Genomic DNA, 22,121 nt, shown 5'->3' on the forward strand with positions numbered 1-22,121 from the left:
TATTGATGGTGACTGATGATGATCACTAATCAATATGAAACATGCCCATTTTATTGTCCTTGTAACAACATGGGTATGAATGTCTCTATCTCCAAAATCTATGCACTTTCCTCCATTAGCAACTTGTTATACTTAAAACCTAACTGAAGAATTGTTTGCTCCCATTATTGTGCTGGTTTGACATTGCTGACATTAACCAATGAAAATTGCTCTTCTTATGGATTTATTAGATGACAAATAAACTGGCATACTCATGTATGTCAGTTTTAAAACTTCAATAGCTGAATTCTTTTCCTCCATGTACATAAGTTGTCCAATATTATCTTGAGTTTACGATTGCAGCTATACTAATCACACCAAAAAAAACTCCTTTTTCGATTCCTAGTCTTAGATTGTATTAAGTTCCTTTTCTGTCATAACAACTTTCCTTTTTTGTATAACACTGATCAGTGTCATCTTTTTAATTAAAGTCTTATGCAGAGACTCCAATACGTGTAGTATACTGTCAAGGAACTATTGGGGTTGCTCTTCCCATGAGATATTGCTTCTCTAACACTGCCATTAACGAGATTCTTCATTTCTTTCACGAGCAGCTTCCCCCAAGTCCATGTTGACTTCATTATGTCACTGAAGTCATAGGCTGCTACTTTTTCTTCTTTTCCCATACCTTAGTTGGATACCTTCTTTTGTCTGCATTTCTTTTTGACTCATTGTTTGGTCTGATTTGATTGGCTTCCATCACCTGTTTACATTTCTTTAGAGTATCGGGCAACTTGCAATCTTCGGCTTTGTGGCCAAGGTTGCTACATAAATAACACCTTGTTTGGCTAAGAATTGGAGGAAATGGTTTGTTTCTTCTTGAGTTCATGTTCTTCTTTGTATACATTTTGCATTCAAGAGCTTTATGTCCAAATCCATTGCATAAATAACAATAACCATAGAAATGATTTGTGTACCTGGTGAATGATTGTCTTCTTTGTTTTCTTGCTTGAGGGAGCCTTCTTGTTTGTTACATCTTTTGCTGATTAGTTATGATTTGCTCTCTTACATTTCGTTGCTACATGTCCAGGTTCATGGCAGGAAAAACACTTGATATCTTTCACAGAAGCAAAGAATCTCCTTTGGGATCTTCCAAATTTGTTCAACTCATCTCCAGGAAAAAATGACCTTCTTGCAAAGGATATTTTCTTCAATTTATTCTTTCCATTTTGATTTGTTGCTTGCCTTTGTTTGTTTCTTTACCAATCATATTGTTGTTGGCTTCTTCTCCTATAGGTCTTTTCAAGGCTTCATTTGATCTACTACACTTTTCTTTTGAGTTCTTCATGTAGAATATCTCCTCTTCTAGCTTTTTACATAGTCTGCTATTTTCAATTATCTCAGCCTCTAATCTTTCACATTATAGGCCTCTCTCCTTCAATCGATTGCTCATCACCTCTTCTATTCTCCTTGCCTCTTCAAGTTGTGTCCTTAGGCTAATAGTTTCCTCCTTCAATTTATGTTCTCTTTCATCACATATCTGCAACGGTTTCTCATAGTCTCTGCTCTCATTATGCAATCATTTTGTTTCAGCCAAGCCAAGGCTATGTCAAGCTTGGATTATTCTTCAACTAAACTTTATTCATGAGAATCAGATTCATTTACAGTAGCAGAATAGGCCTCATTTGATTGAACACTTTCCTTTTGACGGGACTTTTTCTTCCTTCTCATTTTCTTCTCCTTTTCGACAATGTTGCTACTAGTGTCTCCTTCGTGAAGGAGCTATAACCTTTCCCAAATTTCTTTTGCAAAATTTAAATATATAACTGTCTCAAGATCCTTATTTTGAAGGTTATTATACATTACACATTTTGCCTGAGAATTCCAATGTTTTCTTGCTTAGAGGTGTGAAAATTCTATCACTACAGCAACTGATTTATTTTTCCTACTTATTTCCCCATAAGTTATTCATGAAATTACTTCAACAAACATTAAAATAAATATTGCTGCAGATATCACACCGTATTACAAAAACAAACATATGCACAAGAATCAACACATTGACACAATTATGTTGGACTAATGTCCCCGAAAAAACCCAACGTGGGAAAACCGGTGCAGCAAGGGAGGATTTTATTATTCAGCAATTATCTAGTACAACAGGGTGCCAAACTGGCTTACCCGCAGATAGACAAATTCTCCAGCACTTCTACTGAACCTGGCATAGGCCCTACTGACCTCTGCTGCCTCTACGTGGCTTCCTCTGGCCCCTGCATTTGCCTCTTCTGCCTCTGCACTGATCTCCCGTCTCTTTGTTCCATACTTGATGCTTCCTGACTGCTCTCCAGACCACTGGTTCAATTTCTCAGCAAACCCCACTCCAGAAATTGAACTGACAGGTCTCCCTCAGTGTGTTCTCCAAGTGACCCTCAAGCCTCCTCTTATACTTTTCTCGTTGACAAATCAATGGCCGAGATTAAGTCCCTAATCAACGGCTAAGATTAGATCTGGCTTGATCCATGTCTTTTGGACCATTCTAACACAATTTCATATTAATACACATTAATATTTTATTTTCCCTAAGTTTAGACTTAGGGACTCCATTAAAAATATTAATTATTTTAATATCTCCTGAATTGTTTAGAATCTGCCCAAACCCTTTCTAGGTATTGGAGATCTCATGTGCCCCAACCTCTCCACCAAATTTCGTGGCTAGAGCACATCCGATGCTACCCCAAATCAACACTCCCTCTTAGCGAGGACTGTGCTCTAGTAATACTCCTCACTGAGTATCACCCTGATCATCCGGCATCGGTCCCTGTGCTGATGTTAAGCCTCCCTGCCCAACATCCTCTGCATTGTTGCATCCTGTACTGTTGCCCATGACTCTGCTATTGCCACTGCTGCATTTGTACGACAACTCCCTCTGCATTTGTGCTGTTGTTGGTCCTTTCTCCCAACATTGCATCCGCACTGCAACTCCCTCTGCATCTGTGCTGCTGCTGGTCCTTTCTCCCAACACTGCATCTGCACTGCAACTCCCTCTTCATTCGTGCTGCTAACACACTACTTCTGAAAGGGGTTCTTTACCATCCCCATCTTTTCCTTGAAGTAGTCAAATTTTGACTTTCCAAGGGCCTTGGTGAGGATATCTACCACTTGTTCTCCTGTAGGAGTGTAGCTCAACTGTACAGCTTCTCATTGGATATAGTCTTTGACAAAGTGACACCGAATATCAATATGCTTCGACCTATCATGAAACATTGGATTCTCAGAGAGTTTGATGCAACTCTGATTATTACACATGATCTTGGTCGCCTCCATGTTTCTTCTGAATAGGTTCACCAGCAATTTTCTAAGCCATATGGCCTCACACGAAGTTATGCTTGCTGCCATATATTCTGCCTCAGATGAGCTCAGAGCCACGGACTTCTGTTTCCTACTGCACCAGGAGGTCATTCCTGATCCAATGTTGAAACAGTAACCAGAGGTACTTTTCCGATCTACTGAACTACCTGCCTAACCTCCATCAGTAAATCCACTCAACCTGATATCCTTCCCCTTGGTGTATAAGAGCCCATAATCAATTGTTCCCTGTAAATACCTGAGAACGTGTTTGGTTGCTGCCCAGTGTGCCCTCTTTGGTTCCACGATGAACTGATTGAGGGTGTTGACAAAGTATCAAATATCTGGCTTGGTATTAACCAGATACATCAGGGACCCTATAAGCTGTCGGTATAGGGTGGGATCGACATCCTTGTCTTCTGATGCATCAATCTTCTTCCAGTTGGTGATCATTGGCGTAGCCATAGGTCTACAGTCTCCCATCCCAAACCTTTCAGGATCTCTGTAGCATACCTACCTTGCCCAAGGAAGATATCTTCACATGAACTTTAAATCTCGATGTATTACTACCTTCCTGCTCCCTAGAAAATAGATTTTGTATGCCTTAGCATTCTCGCTATATCCCACCAGATACCCCTTTTCTGCAGTCTGATCCAGCATCTTCCTCTTTTCTTCGGGTATGCGGCAATATGTTAAACTCCCAAATACCCTGAAATGACTGCCTTCAGGCGTCTTCCCAGTGAAGACTTTTTCTGGAGTAATCTTGCCCAATGCCCAATGAGGAGCCCTGTTCTGAACGTAGATAGTTGTGTTGCATGCTTCCGCCCATAGGAATTTTGGCATATCCTGATCATACAGCATGGCCCTAGCTACCTCTACAATGGTTCTATTTTTCCTTTCCGCCACCCTATTCTGCTCCGGATTGTAGGGAGTTGTCCACTCTCTTCTGATACCCTCCTTAGCACAATAATCAGTGAAGTCCTTATCGACATACTCTCCACCATTATCTGAGCAAAAGACTTTTATTTTCTTACCAATCAGATTCTCCACTAGAGCCTTGAATTACTTGAATCGACTAAAAACCTCATCCTTGGTTTTCAAAAAATAGATCCAAGTTTTGCTCGAGTGGTCATCAATGAAGGTAAGGAAATACTCGGCACCACTGAGAGCTTTGACAGACATATGTTCACAGATATCTGAGTGTATCAATCCTAGTACACTCTTGGCCCTGTGTTTGCTTCTAGGAAATGTCACCTTGGCATACTTCCCTAGAGCGCATCCCCTACATACATCATCTCGTTCCGTACTCAGATCCGGAACTCCTGTTACAGTGCTCCTGAGAATTCTCAAAGCTCCATGGTGCAAGTGACCCATCCTTTTGTGCCATAGTTTGTTGAAGTCCTTGTCCCCATGATTGCCTATTAGTGCCATTGGAGATTCTAGTTGTAATCTATACAGCCGATTACTTTTGATCTCAATCTGCACTTTCTTTTTCCATCTCGGGTGTTTGACGTATACCTTTTCCTTGATGAAGTAGACGTCATAGCCCTTGACTTGTAGTTGTGACACGGAAAGTAAGTTCATCCCCAATCTTGGTACGTGCAGCACATTTGTGGCACGGAACCGCTCTCTCGATTCTGTCTGAAAAACTATGGTACCCTTTCCTACTGGAGTATACTTAGCCTTGTTCCCCATGGTGATCTGAAAGTTCATCTTCTCTTCTCGATATTCTGAGAAACACTCCCTAATTCCCATCATATGCCACGAGGCTCCACTGTCTATATACCATACTTCTGATGATGTAGCACTAGTCATGCATGCCACTTCTTCTTCCAACCTGGAAGCCAACATAGAGAAATCGAAATCTCTTTCTCTTGTGCAATCTTCTGAAAATCTGCGTGAGTCCCCTGAGGTAGATGACTGCATCGTGGTCTCAACCCATAACTCATTTTCCCTTTCTGTCTCTGATTACTTGCTCTGATACCATGTGAAAATTCTATCACTGCAGCAACTGATTTATTTTTCCTACTTATTTCACCATAAGTTATTCATGAAATTACTTCAACAAACATTAAAATAAATATTGCTGCAGATATCGCACCATAATACAGAAACAAACATATGCACAAGAATCAACACATTGACACAGTTATTTTGAACTAATGTCCCCGAAAAAACCCAATGTGGGAAAACCGGTGCAGCAAGGGAGGATTTTATTACTCAACAATTATCTAGTACAATAGGGTGCCAAACCGGCTAACCCACAGATAAACAAATTCTCCAGCACTTCTACTGAACCTGGCGTAGGCCCTACTGACCTTTGCTGCCTCTGCGTGGCTTCCTCTGGCCCTTGCATTTGCCTCTTTTGCCTCTGCGTTGATCTCCCGTCTCTCTGTTCCATACTTGATGCCTCCTAACTGCTCTCCAGACCACTGGCTCAATTTCTCAGCAAACCCCGCTCCAGAAATTGAACTGACTGGTCTCCCTCAGTGTGTTCTCCAAGTGACCCTCAAGCCTCCTCTTATACTTTTCTCGTTGACAAATCAACGGCCGAGATTAAGTCCCTAATGAACGGCTAAGACTAGATGTGGCTTGATCTATCTCTTTTGGACCATTCTAACACAGTTTCATATTAATACACATTAATATTTTATTTTCCCTAAGTTTAGACTTAGGGATTCCATTAAAAATATTAATTATTTTAATATCTCCTGAACTGTTTAGAATCTGCCCAAACCCTTTCTGGGTATTGGAGATCTCATGTGCCCCAACCTCTCCACCAAATTTCATGGCTAGAGCACATCTGATACTTCCCCAAATCAACAAGAGGGGGAGTCTCTACAATATCCTTAACATACTAGATTCCATACACTAGGTCCATAAGCTATCAGTTCAAATTTTACATTCTCTCTCCATTCATGAAAGTTTGTTGCACTTAGCAGTGTTGTGAAAATCGCGATAAATTGAAATTATCGCGATTTTTTCGATATGCCGATTTTATTGCGATTATTATAGGAAATTATCGCCAGAAATTTTTTTTAGCCGATTTTTATGAAATTATCTCGAATTTATCGCGATAACAATCGAAATTATCGTGGGGGTCTTCGGCAGCAAGATTTTATAATGTTTTTTTTGGTTTTTTAAGGGATGTTAAATGTTTGAAATGCAATTCTTTTTGAAAGAAACAAATAATTTTTGAGTGGGGCAGCTTAATGATAAAGTCTAGGCCCTAGTATTGATATGCTATTCATGGTAATGTTAAATTCTTAAAGTAAAAGTGACATTCTCCTTAATCTTCATTTTCATCCTTTTACTTAAATTTTTAACATTACCATGAAATGACTCAGGATGTTTGAGAGTGGTTTCGGCCTCATTGGATTTCATATGGAGAAAGTAGAATTTTAGATTTCATTCAAAATCCAACAGACTTAACAGTTTTTCAGGATTTCAGGATTAGGAGATTGTAATGTTTCCAAGTGACACCACCTGCCCAGGCTAACCCTGCCACCAGTAGAGGACGTGGTCTACCTCCTATAGCTCCTACTTCTAGTTCTTCAAATTCTAGAGCATAGTAGACTCCACTGCCAACTCCACCAGCACCAGCATCTACATCTAGAGGGAAAGGGAAAGTTGTGGCATTTTCTCGCAAGAGCGACAGAGGAAATCAATAGGATTAGACTTTAGTTATTTTCTTCATTTTATTGTATATGACATTATGACATGATGAGATACATTATTATATTTTTTGTTGATATTTTGACGCTGAGTTGGGACTCAGGAGTCAGGACTTACTATTCAGGACATGATTCAATGTTATGTGTGATTTTAGCACTAGAAATGATATTAAACATCTTATATATTAGTTTTTTTTATCATATTTATGTGTCAATGTATTTATTTTATGTTGTAGATGGTTTAGATATTAAAAAAATGGAAAAAAAAAATGAATATTTTTGTACCAAACGATTTTTTCCCGATAATTACTATTTTTTCCTCGCGCCGATATTATCCCGATAACGATTAATGCAACATTGCTTAGCACATATACACTTTGATAGTCCATGACTTAACCAGATCTACCTTCCAATTGTTAGGCTTACACAGAAGGAACTAGCTCTAATTCCAATTGATCAAAACTTGACTACGATGAGCAGGGGAACGAATCAATTTAGTACATTCATGGACACTAAAATTCTTTCCTTTTCACTGACTAACTGAAACATTAAATGAGCATCTCAACACATAATGAACAGCAGCTTTTATATGTGAACAACAAGTAATAAGTAAATCAAAACATCACATAAGCACATAACATCAACACATATGGACACCAAATATTAATGGAAACCCATAAAGGGAGAAAACCATGACTTTGTTATTATTGTGATACAAAGGCAAGCTCCTACTCCCTTATTACATTTGATTTTATGTAGGGTCCAACCTACAAGAGGCTACCACCTCAATTTTCTGCAAGCTACAACATGCAAAGAAGCTCCAACTCCCATAAGTTTTCTGCAAGCTACATCCCACAGGAGGCGCCTACCTCAACAGGCTCCAACCTGTTATTCATCAACCTACAACTAGAAAGGAGACCCCAATCCCCTCATACAAAATGATAACAATATGTTGGTTTACTTGGTCTATAACTCTGCATACCTCCATCTCTGATTTTGCTTCTTCTTCTACTCAAATCTGCATCACATCTGCTCTATATGTGCTAGGTAACTAATGCATAACAACTCAATCAGCTCTCACATTCTCTAACTCTCCACAATTGCTTGTGTGTTTCGCGACATAGACTAACCGCCTCTCGTGGATCCTTATCTCTGGCAATGCGATCGTTGACTAACACCTACGGGTTTGGTCTAACGGCAATCGTGATTCCCAACTAGTGGTATCAGAGCGTAGGTCACGAGTTCGATACACACCCAACTCGCATTGGAGGGGAGATTGTTGGACATTGGATAAACCAACGCTCCTTGTGTGTTTCGCGACATGGACTAACTACCTCCCGTGGAATTCTTATCTCTAGCAATGCGATCGTTAACTACCACCTGCGGGTTTTGGTCTAATGACAATCGTGATTCCCAACACTCCAGCCTCACGCAATTTTATAATTGAACTTTGATGGTTGTTAATATTCCACACACACGAATCTGAAATGGAAAAACTTGTCTCTTTGCATTCCAAAGGTGTCTCTTCAATTCCAAAGTTATTTAAACTCTTGAATATTAAAATACATAAAAAGAATTTCATCATATTCAAATGACATGCATTCATATTCTTCAACATAAATTTCAACATATTTAAATAGCATGCATTGATATAGTTCAATAATAATGCAAGAGCACCAAGAAAACCATGCCCTCAATGACACCCATATGAAAGCAAGCTCCAACAAGTTGTTCTCATTCACCTCCAATACATGCATCAACATAGGCATGTTATCACCTCCTTTACATTACAACTTCATGCCTTTGCCTAACATCGCAAAAATCTCCTCAAACAAACCAGTCTTCAAATCAGCCTTACACAAAACATACGCAAGCATCAATCATCATCACAACATATATCTAAGCATAACTCAATGCACCTCTTTTCACAATTGTGCCATGGTATTTGTTGCTCCTTTGTTTTGCCAAGCCATCAAAACATAATAAGCATGCCTTGTTGCTCCTGTTGCTCCTTTGTCATCACCCTTTGCATCACATGTTTGTATTGCATTCTCATCAAGCATCAGCAACATGCAACATAACCTCTTGATGTCAAACATCACTGCAACATACCTTGTTGCTAATGTTGTTCCTTTACTGCTCCTTTGCCATCACAACTTTGTTGCTCTTTTGTTGCTTCTTTGCCTTGTTGTTGTTCCTTTGCCATCAATGATAACAATGTCATCACATTGAATATGGCCCATGATACTTTAATGATTTGTATCCCTGATAATGTTGATCACACTTGATCTTGAGGGTATGTTTCAAGTGGTTCATCACTCGTGCAGCAGAGATCCTTTCAAGGAAGATTTGACACATATCCAACACCTTCCAGAGGATGTCCATTGTTGAGAGCAAGCATGACCTTGTAGCCCCATTGTTCCCCTCATGAGATGGAGGTTGGACCATGATGAGACTCCACATGGTTGTATGCCCATTAGTACACCTCCAAATGCTAAAATGTTGTACCAAGAAGCCAAGGCATTGGATTGTTTGATGATGTACCCAGATGGACCCTAAACACCCCCAAGCTGACCTTGACCCTCTTTGATGGGCGTTCCCTTCTAGAGCCCAGACAACGATGGTTATCACTGAGATGAATTGGAAGGGCTAGTACATCATGCCCATGTGCCAACATGTTAAATTGGCAACTAGGGCCAAACTCCATGTGGGTTAGCTTATTTCTGACAGCTGATATTTTTATTGGATCCCTCTCGTCGAGAGGTGTAGGATTGATCCAAAGATCATCCAATTCCGATAAGTATTTATGGAGATATGAATTTATTTTGTTTATGTAATTATTATCAAGCCGACCAGCACTTATGTAGGCTCTAGAAGCCCAATAGTCGTGTCTATTCATCATCCACGTTTTAGTATAAATAGATGAGGATTTTATGTCATTTACACACACCTTCATGAGTAGTCTCCTCCTCTCCAAGTCTGGGTTTTTGGTGAAGGAGAGAGACACCATGAGTGATACGCTGGTCTTCATGTGATGCCCTAGCTGCTGTACGTTACCCTAGCTGCAGAGATCTGGCTGGAGTTAAGGAAGGCACTTATACGCTGTCCCAGAAGCCCTAATACGCAGTTAATGGAACAGCCCTGAACACAGTTAAGGAAGGCACTTATACGCTGTCCCAGAAGCCCTAATACGCAGTTAATAGAGCAGCCCTGAACACAGTTAAGGAAGGCACTTATACGCTGTCCCAGAAGCCCTAATACGCAGTCAATGGAACAGCCCTAAACACAGTTAAGGAAGGCACTTATACGCTGTCCAAACAGCCCTAAACGCAGTCATTAATGGAGGCACTTATACGCTGTCCAAGCAGCCCTAAACGCAGTCAATAGAGACACCTAATACGCAGTAAATGAAGACATCTAAGAGCAGCAAGGAGACCTGTTTTGTTGTAGGTGACAGCGTGAGTATAAACGTTGTTACATATTACTGACTTGAGTATAGATTCATGGTGACTAAGTGCTGTCATAGAAGAACCTTAGACAGCATGGAGTTGACAAGTGGTGCAGCTTCAAGGATAAGCTGTTCAAGGAGCAAGAGGGTTACACTAACAGTGCTGGAACCTCTCTTGGATCAATGAGAACAGCTCAGTGACATTTTGGTACAGCACTGAGATGAAAGGCAGCATGATCAGTAAGACTACATGATGATGTAAAGGGCAGCATGATCAGTAATGAGACTGCATGATGATGTATGGTACAGCATGATGGGCATGTTAGTAAGGAGCAGCATAGTGATGGGAGCAGCTCCGTCATCTAGGTCCAGTACTGTGATGGTACAGCATGGTGCTACACAGCAAGTTGCAGCAAATGGACGAAATGCAACTCTACGATAGGTGAAGCAGTCACCTTGGAGAATCAGTTGAAGCAATATGTCTTCAACTGATCTCTATAGATATCAAAAGTCAAAGTGTTGACTTCTATTGTAATTGTACTCTCTCTCTCTCTCTGCTGAACTTTGAAGATAAAAGAAGATTTGATCAAAGGGTTTCCCCACACATTGTGGGGTTTGTCCCTGGCTCGTGCCATATCTTGTGTCCTCTTGCCTTGGCTTGTCTTCTGCATATTATATTTATGTTCTATCTGCAGTTTATCATAATGCTGATGTGATTGCTAACTGTGAAAATTTAAATAAATTGCTCTAGCATAGAACATACCAAAACTTAACATGGTATCAGAGCTGAGGTGAAGACAATGTCCAAGCAAGAGTGAAATAGCAATCACCAAAGACAGTTGGGACAAGACAGAAGGATCAATGGGTTCCTCATAATTCACCGAGGGTGAATTCAAAGCAAAGAATGTTATCAGAATGGCGCAGCGGAAGATTTTGATGGTCCATCTTAAGATCACTTCATTGGGAAGTTCGGATCTAAGGGTGGAAGGAAAGGCGGATGCCTTGTTGAAATAAGTCTGGCCGTTATGCGAAGGAGTGTCCGAATGGCAGAGACACATCTCTTGATGAAGATAACAATCATCCCTGGGACATCTTCAATGATCAAAAGAATGACTGGTAATGCAGGTCATCAAGGAAATGGTCGACTCTTCCATAAAAGCAAGGAACCCCTGAATCTCTTTTATGTACCTGATTGAACCTGATGTCCATCTCAGAAATGGAAGTCAAAGGTTGCAGGGTGGCACTTATCGATGGAAAGGTACGTGTTTGAAAATGGATCTTTTTAAAGATGTTTTTGAGTTCAGGGTTGTATCAAGTTGCAGGAAGTCCACTGGGGACCATGTCCATTGACTCAGATCTAGAGGTCTGTGAGTCAAATGGTGTCTAGGATGCCTGAATTCAAAAGGAAGCATGAAGGTACATGTCTGAAATGTACCAAAGGAAAATATTATAAGGGTACCATTCCCCTCATGCAGCCGGTTCACAGGTTTGGAACAACCCGAGGAGTTTGAGAATCATGATCAAGGAATCTCATGTATACAGGTGGAAGAAAGCCCTCTATGGCTTGAAGAAAAACACCTCAGGCATAATATGAGAGGATTGATAGCTGTCTAATGCAGCTGAGATTCACTAGGAGTGAAACCGATCCATACCATTACTCGAAGGTTGTGGATGATAAACCTCTCGTACCAGCACCTATGTCTGACAGGTGCAGACCCTCTCATTTATAGGAGACAGAGGGAGTTGGATTCTGAATGTGGGAAGATAAGATGCAAGCTTGTGACTGCCTCGAGGATCTTAACTTTCAGAAGTTATATGGTAATGATGTCGGACCAGATTTGGGAAATGCCTCTGAGTTTCATAAACTCATTCGCGTTGATGTTCTTGGAGAACCTCCGTCCGGACATCTATGTTGCAGTTAGCATGGTGAGCTCATATTTGGTTGAGCCTCACTAGATTGGTGCCAAGAATCTTCTGAGATATCTTCAGGGCACAATCTCTCATGGATTGAGATACACTGCCGGAAAGATGAAATTGCATTATTATTCGAACGCTGAATGGGCAGGCAGTGTGGAGGATCACTAGAGCACTTTTCAGTGTTGGTTCTCTTTGGAATCTGCCTCGATATCCTGGATGAGCAGGAAGCAGAAGTTGGTGACTCTGAGCACCACCAAGGAAGAATACATTGATGATAGTATGGCCTTCTGTGAGGCAGTCTGGTTGCTGAAGCTCTTCAGTGAGCTGTTTGTACACATGATGAATACCATTGTGATTCTCTGTGACAACCAGAGATGGGATTCAATTATTGAGGAATCTCGTATTTGACAATGCTCCAGCAGATAGACATCAAATACTGCCTTATCTGGGATATGGTAAGTCGATGATCAAGGAGGCTCCATCGAACTGAGATGATGTACAGGACAGAGCCCGGAGGAAAGATCAAATTTGTGATTTTCCTGAACGACTTGGAGTCATCGAGAGACCTTTGAAGAAGGGTCCTGCATGTTGCATACATTAAGCTCTGGGAGCTCTGGGGGGCTTGCAGTTCTTCTGGAGCAACATACGACCACAGGGTGACTCACCCTCCCCTGGTGGTGCGCACTGAAACAAGATGATTCGCTCTCTTGTGGGACAAGATGATTCGCTCTCTTGTGGGACAAGATGATTCGCTCTCTTGTGTAGCAGGATGATTAGTTCTCCTGTGAGGCCTGGATTGATGTGTTCTCCATGGCGATTGTAGCAGGATGATTAGTTCTCCTGTGAGGCCTGGATTGATGTGTTCTCCATGGCGATTGTAGCAGGATGATTAGTTCTCCTGTGAGGCCTGGATTGATGTGTTCTCCATGGCGATTGTAGCAGGATTGATGTGTTCTCCTGTGAGGCCTGGATTGATGTGTTCTCCATGGCAGCCTGGATTGATGTGTTCTCCTGTGAGGACAGGATTGATTAAGTTCTCCTGTCGAGGCATCCTACCCATGCAGTCTGGGACTCATGGGAAGTACCTCTCATCTGATCAATGAGCAGGGAAATGAAGTTAGGGACCATAGTAGTACCGATGGACGCATCGTTGTATCTACTGTACTCCCTATGCTAGGATGTCCTCCATTGATCTGGGATCAATGATACTGGTTTGGGACCAGTGGTAGGAGTTGTACATGCTATGACGCTGACTTCGGGTTGGCTGAGACTGGTCTGGGACCAGTGGTACATACTTCGAGACTGACTTCGTGTCAGTGCAGTACTGGTCTGGGACCAGTGAGAGTGGTACATACTATGACGCTGACTTCGGGTCGGTTGAGACTGGTCTGGGACCAGTGGTACACTCTCTGAGACTGCGATACTGGTCTGGGACCAGTGGTACACTCTCTGAGACTGCGATACTAGTCTGGGACTAGTGGTAGGAGTGGTACTTACTATGAAGCTGACTTCGGGTCAGTTGAGACTAGTCTGGGACTAGTGGTATGCACTCTAAGACTGACTTCAGGTCAGTGGAGAATGATATGACTCATTCTCGATCAATTCTTCTTCTTCATAGTTCAGCGGAGATGAGCAGAGTAGAGCAGAGCCAACAGAGCAAAGCTAGCAGAGCTGAGCTGAGCAGAGCAGAGCCAGCAGCGCTGAGCAGAGCAGAGCTAGTAGTGCTGAGCAGAGCAGAGCCGAGCAGAGCCGAGCCAGCAGAGCTGAGCAGAGCAGAGCAAAGCCAGCAGAGCTGAGTAGAGACAGCAGAGCTAGGCAGAGTAGTGCAAGGCACTAATGGCAGAGATAGTACAGTCGTACATATGGATCAGCGGATGGAGTTCTCCCTAGTTGAGAGGGAGTGTTAAATTGGCAACTAGGGCCAAACTCCATGTGGGTTAGCTTATTTCTGACAGCTGATATTTTTATTGGATCCCTCTCGTCGAGAGGTGTAGGATTGATCCAAAGATCATCCAATTCCGATAAGTATTTATGGAGATATGAATTTATTTTGTTTATGTAATTATTATCAAGCCGACCAGCACTTCTGTAGGCTCTAGAAGCCCAATAGTCGTGTCTATTCATCATCCACGTTTTAGTATAAATAGATGAGGATTTTATGTCATTTACACACACCTTCATGAGTAGTCTCCTCCTCTCCACGTCTGGGTTTTTGGTGAAGGAGAGAGACACCATGAGTGATACGCTGGTCTTCATGTGATGCCCTAGCTGCTGTACGTTACCCTAGCTGCAGAGATCTGGCTGGAGTTAAGGAAGGCACTTATACGCTGTCCCAGAAGCCCTAATACGCAGTTAATGGAACAGCCCTGAACACAGTTAAGGAAGGCACTTATACGCTGTCCCAGAAGCCCTAATACGCAGTTAATAGAGCAGCCCTGAACACAGTTAAGGAAGGCACTTATACGCTGTCCCAGAAGCCCTAATACGCAGTCAATGGAACAGCCCTAAACACAGTTAAGGAAGGCACTTATACGCTGTCCAAACAGCCCTAAACGCAGTCATTAATGGAGGCACTTATACGCTGTCCAAGCAGCCCTAAACGCAGTCAATAGAGACACCTAATACGCAGTAAATGAAGACATCTAAGAGCAGCAAGGAGACCTGTTTTGTTGTAGGTGACAGCGTGAGTATAAACGTTGTTACATATTACTGACTTGAGTATAGATTCATGGTGACTAAGTGCTGTCATAGAAGAACCTTAGACAGCATGGAGTTGACAAGTGGTGCAGCTTCAAGGATAAGCTGTTCAAGGAGCAAGAGGGTTACACTAACAGTGCTGGAACCTCTCTTGGATCAATGAGAACAGCTCAGTGACATTTTGGTACAGCACTGAGATGAAAGGCAGCATGATCAGTAAGACTACATGATGATGTAAAGGGCAGCATGATCAGTAATGAGACTGCATGATGATGTATGGTACAGCATGATGGGCATGTTAGTAAGGAGCAGCATAGTGATGGGAGCAGCTCCGTCATCTAGGTCCAGTACTGTGATGGTACAGCATGGTGCTACACAGCAAGTTGCAGCAAATGGACGAAATGCAACTCTACGATAGGTGAAGCAGTCACCTTGGAGAATCAGTTGAAGCAATATGTCTTCAACTGATCTCTATAGATATCAAAAGTCAAAGTGTTGACTTCTATTGTAATTGTACTCTCTCTCTCTCTCTGCTGAACTTTGAAGATAAAAGAAGATTTGATCAAAGGGTTTCCCCACACATTGTGGGGTTTGTCCCTGGCTCGTGCCATATCTTGTGTCCTCTTGCCTTGGCTTGTCTTCTGCATATTATATTTATGTTCTATCTGCAGTTTATCATAATGCTGATGTGATTGCTAACTGTGAAAATTTAAATAAATTGCTCTAGCATAGAACATACCAAAACTTAACACAACATTTGCCTCAAAGCTTTCCATGTCACCCCCATGTGCCCTAGAAGGATGACACAGACCTTCTTGGAGATAACGTCATGCTAAAAGAGGAGTTGTTTGGAGATATACCCATGCACTTTGATGATTTATTGCACTGAGAATCACTCATGAGCCTCTTTATCACTTGTTTGATGGAGATTATCGATCTTGAGAGGATGGCGTTATCATGGAGAGCATTTATTCCCACACGTCTGGGATTTTGGTGCATGTATAATGTTTTGAAGCTATCTTAAGTTCGACTTATAACCTTTAGGCCTAGTTGAACACTCAAGTAAACCTTTTAGGGCTTTTACTTGTAAATTAATGAAAATTTGTTTCGTCACTGATGGTGCATTTATATGTTTCTTATTTCAATAGGGATTTAGGCTACACAGTTCATTTAATTTGTCAAACAGGGTTTTGTAAGCTTGCGAGGCACTCTGTGCAATATACACAAGAGGCAAGCTCCTCACATTGTTCTTAATGACCTAATTAAGAAACTCATAAGGACACAGACTCAGATGGAAGAGTTGGCTTAAGGATAGCTCGCTACTTAGCTAACTTGCGCCTCATGCATCCAAGTCACCACATGAACTCGAATCCTAGCAATTCTATAGCACCTGATTCCACAGCATTTGCTTTAGAGCATGTTGGCACTGTAGTGGTTAACTACAAGTCTCATCCCCAAATCAACCCAATTTGAAATAATTACTAATATATGAACTTGAAGAAAAGAACATAAAATCACACGTTGATTACTACAACAACTATTGTACTAGAGATTATAATAAACCAAATTAAGATTAGCTAAATATAAAACCATTTGAACACATGAAAGCTATTGTAAATATAACCAAAAAATTAAGCCTACTTACAAAAAAATAGAGAAATAAACTAGCGAAGTATTGCACCTTGACTGGGACCCTCCCTAAGGTCAACCCGTGCCTTCACACTATTATACTGTTTGCACAGGCTTAAGTTTAGTCCCGAACTCATCCACAGCAACACATCAGAGCATAATCACCGAACTCAAAGAAATTCACACACACAACTTTACATTATGATTTATATTGAAGGAAAACAACAGTTACAAAGTTCATATAATTATCACTACTCTACCCTACAGAGTGCATACATATATATAATTCTCACATGAGTCTTCATTCAAATTTTGGATAACAGATCGACTCTTTTCAGTGGACCAAACAAGAACAAGAATAGCAGTCTAGTGATTCTAGTTCGTAAAGACAAAAAGCAGTTGCATATTCTAGATTTGTGATTAATATGAAAGTGTATTCAACTATACAAGCTTGTGCGCTAAGTTGAGATGAGTATTTCGATTCGAGCTCTTGCTCAACATGGAACTGCATTTTTTGGCTGCTTCCGAGATGTTAGGACCTGGTCGGGTATTAAGAAATACCACATGCATAATGTATTAATCCATGTAACGATTTATGGTTGCTCGTGGGTGTTAACCGAATATGTGTTGTGCAAATTGGCCCATTGGCACGTGATGCTCGATGCCAACGTGCACATTCAACCTATCAAGTTGTCTTCAAAGGGATGTCCCCCATGGCTTCAAAATAATTGTGGTTTGTGGTCTTTGATTGTAACAGTAAAAGTCTTCGATCTTTGATATAACAATAAGGTCCTTGGTTCTTGACAAAAACAATAACGTCCTCAATCCTTTGATCAAAATTGTGTCCTTGGTTCTTGATCAAAATTGTCATTGTTCCACCTGGATGTCAATAGTCAAACAAGTAACTTGGGAGAACCTTTTGACACTATTTAGCGATAAGTCAGTCCACCATTTTATTATACACACACCAAATTTTAAACATAAACATATATGTATGACACCTAGACTATGATACTTCTTCAACATTCCTCAATTCTAGACTAAAACAAGGAAATCAGGAACATAATAAGCATATGTATGTAATAAAAAGCATATATAATGTTCTGAGGACGGAAAAGAAAGGAAAATTGGGGCAAGAAGAGATATTTTAATAGACAAAAAGAGAGTCAATTTCGTAGCTCATCAATCACCCTCATACAAATAGAGGGGAGTAACTTTCATTTGGAATCATCACACAACATAACACTTCTCTCTCTCCTAAGAAGTGCCCATTAGCTCTCTTGTTCTTTTCGCTTGGACACAATGTGATCTTGATGGAGCAAATTGTCTTCGGAGGGATATGTTTTCATGAAGAGACTTGTCTTGGATTAATGAAGTGATTCTTGATTGAATGGTGTAAGCTGACTGTTGATTTTCTTCAATTTTGCATGCAAATTTCTAAAATTAGGGTTTCTATGTGTCATATCAAAAAGTGCAATATCTTTAATGAAATATGGTTTCTTTATGTTTCACAAAATTAGTCCCTCAAGAATACATCAAGGGAACTTGGTTCATGCATCCCTTGACGTTAAATCTCCACTTGAAGAAAGTTGTCAAGGTTTTTAAAAGAGGCATTTTAATTTTTTCTCCTCCACCAACCTCATTTAGGTTCCCCTATCGTTGACCTCGCCAACATTACTCCATTACCCAACTGAGAGAACACCCTAGACTAACTTGTGATAAATTTAATTTCTTCTTTCTCTCTTACATTTATGATAACTAGGGCTAGGGTTAACTTAAATCTGCATTTAATAGCAATTTATTGTCCATTTGCTATTGCCCTATCGAAATGGGTTGCATTTAATAAACATAAAAGTAAAAGATATAGCATTAATTGCATGGTTTTACCTCAAAATTGGGGCTGACAACTTGATCCTATCACTTATAGGTTATTTTCTAAAGTTGTTATATGCCATTATGTGCCCTAAAGGTCTTAGAATAGTGTACTTGAACTCAAAGAAACTCTTATCTTAGTGTTTCAAGGCTTGGCCAGTACCTTTTCCTTCAATTATTAGACCTTGCATCACCATTAAGCCCTTCTCAGTTGTATTCCTAGTCGGTGATCTTTTGTAGGGATAATATCCACCATTATATAGCCGAAGAGAAGCCATTGACGTGACAGTGGCGATTGATCTCTTGTTTTCCATAAGATCTACGCTATCTAGTGAGGTGTTGCACTAGGATTGCTAGATTTTGTTGTAATAAGTCCAAAAAGTGGAGAGTATCTTAAGTCACAAGGGGGGGGTGATTTCTCTTGTAGACCAATCCTACTTTCTTGATTAAGTGCAAGACCGACATAGAGAGGAGTGTGTTTCACAACCCATCTCTTGAAGTAAGTTATTTGGGTAAGTTACTTGGGCTCAAGGTAAGAATTTGCAATAACCATCTTATTCAAAAAAATCAAAATTTTCAATTTTTATGTTAATTTACGTTATTTTACTTGCTTTTTCAAGTTTTATTTCATACAACTCTATTTTCCTTGGAACGTTAAAATTGAAAATGATTCTAGCAAGGTTTCGATACAATAAATTTGGGATATTTTCTGCACATATTTTACCCTCTATATCAAGTATTATCTTGTAGAACTAAGCATTCAAGTGGTTGTTGCAAAATATCGATACTTTTTTTAAATACAAAGTAAGTATTTTGTTGGTATCTTGCGTTCAAACTCTAATAATAATAATTTCATTGTTGATTTATCGATATAGATTCAAAAATATAAGTTTTTTCAGTTGTTTCTATTGAATATTCATTGCTAGAAATTTCCTCATCATAGTATCCAATGGGATTTTATCCCAAGATCACAAAAATACAATTTCCAACTTGCTGGAAATCGATATTTTCCATTGTCCAAGGCTTGGAAATGGTCTTTTGAGATCCATATAACACATTCCAACCTCTCCACCCTTAGCAAATATTTATGTAATAAAACAAAACCTCAAGGGTATTCCTGCTAAATATATTTGCATCTATAGATAAAAAAAATATTTGGTAAAGTGAAAAAAATAGAAGCTCGTAACTTCTTAGCTTAAGCTTCTTCACAATAACTTTGGCCACTTCGAATGTTATAGCATTATAATTTTTTCTTAAGGATTATGAACCATCACTCACAAGAAAATAGAAGATGTTCAAGGAAAACAGTAGAAATGTTAATTAGCTTTATTCTCCAATGAGAAAAAATGAGTTAAAGCAACCTCTTTTACAAAAGGGGTGCATCGAAACTATCATTCAATACATTGTGCTTTACAATACCATGTGCTTGTTACAAGTGGTATTTTAATAAACTCCTAAATTCCTCTTTGATCTAGTCAAACTAGTGGGCTACTCCAATCTTATGGTCAAATTCCACAGTTGTGGATGTCAAGTGGTCAAAATGCATGATAATTTTCACACAACAATTCTTGTAACAACGTAACTTGGTCAATTTTTACTCAATTTTCTATTATGACCCAAATTCAAAAATCCCATGGCCAATGTGCATCTAGTGGTGTTGACCTAGCAAAACTCTGGCCACTCTATCAAAAGATAATTGCACTTAAAGCCATTCAACCTCAATAATTGTGTTCTAACCACCTTTAACCACCCACACATGTGACACTATTCCTCCAAGTGGCTCATGCATGTTCCATATGCTAACAAGTGTGCAATTGGATGATGTGGACACCCGATGGTGATGTGTCATCCATGCTCTCATGGATCCCATGGCAATGTGCACAAACCCTGAAGTAAAAAGCATGAACTCCGATGTATAGTGCCCCAACCTATCATGAATCAAACTCCAAACAAGATGTAAGACACCAAAACATGGATAATCCGCATTAGAAAAGTTAACAATAGCAAATCTTACTAGCTTGCTTAAGCAAACCATGGTGGTACAACCTTATCCCCTTTACATGTGTCTTCAAGGTAGGACATAAGGTATCTTCCTAAGTCTCTCGGTTTTAGATGGGTAAGGGTGATGTAAATTGTGGAATGAAACTAGGGAAACTTATAAAATAGCCTTCAAAATCATGAAGTGAGGTACTAAGTTTCTCTTTAGACTGACTAGTAATTTTTAGACCAGCAATCTTCATATAATTTATTGCAAACATTTGAGAGGAGGTCTTTTTTAATTCAATATCCCGCTACTTCAGCACATTTTCTTCTCCCTTATGTTATTTTTCATTAATTTTTTCAAGTCACTTTTTACTTTGATAAGCATTCAACTCTAGGACTTCAAGGGTGGACTTTTTATTTTGGTAGCAACAACTTTCTTTCATTTTCTTTTCTCTTTACCTCTTACCCTATTATTTTACTTGACTTGACTAAGGATTGCATGATTTTTCTTTTCGTCATTCAGACCTATTATGGTGACATTTGACAAACAATTCAAAAGTTGGGGAATGCAAAATTTACATGCATGAGATGAACATGTAAGGGGAATTGTGAAAAGTACTAAGTGTTGATTGGAGTAGAGAAGAAGTGTTTTGCTTGTCTAAGTGCTAAGACTAGCATAAGAATGCAGAAGACTACCACTTCAGCTGAATATTAATTTATTTAACTATTTCCTAGAGTTAGACTTAGGAAAATGTAGAAGTTCCTAAGTTAACTTATGATTTAATCTCAACCATTGATCATGATTTAATCTCAGTCGTTGAGAAGGAGATTAGGGCTGAGATCGAAATTATAAGAGCAAATAGAGCGAGTTGGTGGCAAGTCAGATGAGTCTGTGAGAGCGCAGTGAAGGAAGAGCCAAGAGTTCAGCAGTTGGCAGAGGTTCAGCTTCCAGGCGAGATTGATATCAAGTAAAGGCCGAATTACTTGAACCCCAAGATCAGTTGCGCATCTCCAGTTCACAAGTGTGGGCTAGAGGAGAGCATTTGCACTCACACGTGCAAGAAAACAGGCAAATTCAAGCAACTTTTTGGCAAATAGAGGTGGAAATGATTAGATCGATTTATCTTGGAGAATTGATCAGTTATATTTCTGTGATAAAAGGGAAGTTTCTCCCTTGTTGTAATTCTCAGAAAAAAATCTTTTGTTGCAAAAGAAATATAAAATACATACAGCATTGCAGGTTTTCCTTGGAGTTGGGGTTTCCTGTGTTAGAATTTACCCAGACCCAACACCCAGTTTTTAATTCCAAGCAAATAATTACTAAACAAATACACAACCAGATTCCTAACCAAAATATTTAGCGGAAGTAAAATTACTCGATCTGAATCACATACACATAAACAGATTTCTACCCAATCAGCAGTTCTTCATTAATAAATTAATCACAGAACTTACTTGGGCTCTTGTCCTGGGATAATGGCCCAACTGAGAAAATACAAAACTGATCACCAGCCTTTCTGCACTCTCTCGGGCCCAGCACACACTCACTAAGAAGCCTCTCTCAATCTTTTGTTGTT

General features: G+C 40.0%; 1 protein-coding gene across 1 annotated transcript in view; it reads right to left on the bottom strand.

The window, feature by feature from the left end:
* The window catches only part of TAFII15 (TBP-associated factor II 15), a 137,329-nt gene that overhangs the window by 69,491 nt on the left and 45,717 nt on the right, over positions 1–22,121 (bottom strand). The gene's annotated exons all lie outside the window — the stretch shown is intronic.

Source organism: Pinus tabuliformis, chromosome 7 (genome assembly GCF_031772625.1).
Source record: "Pinus tabuliformis cultivar Carrire ecotype Pingquan chromosome 7, CPIR1, whole genome shotgun sequence".
Classification (NCBI taxonomy): domain Eukaryota; kingdom Viridiplantae; phylum Streptophyta; class Pinopsida; order Pinales; family Pinaceae; genus Pinus; species Pinus tabuliformis.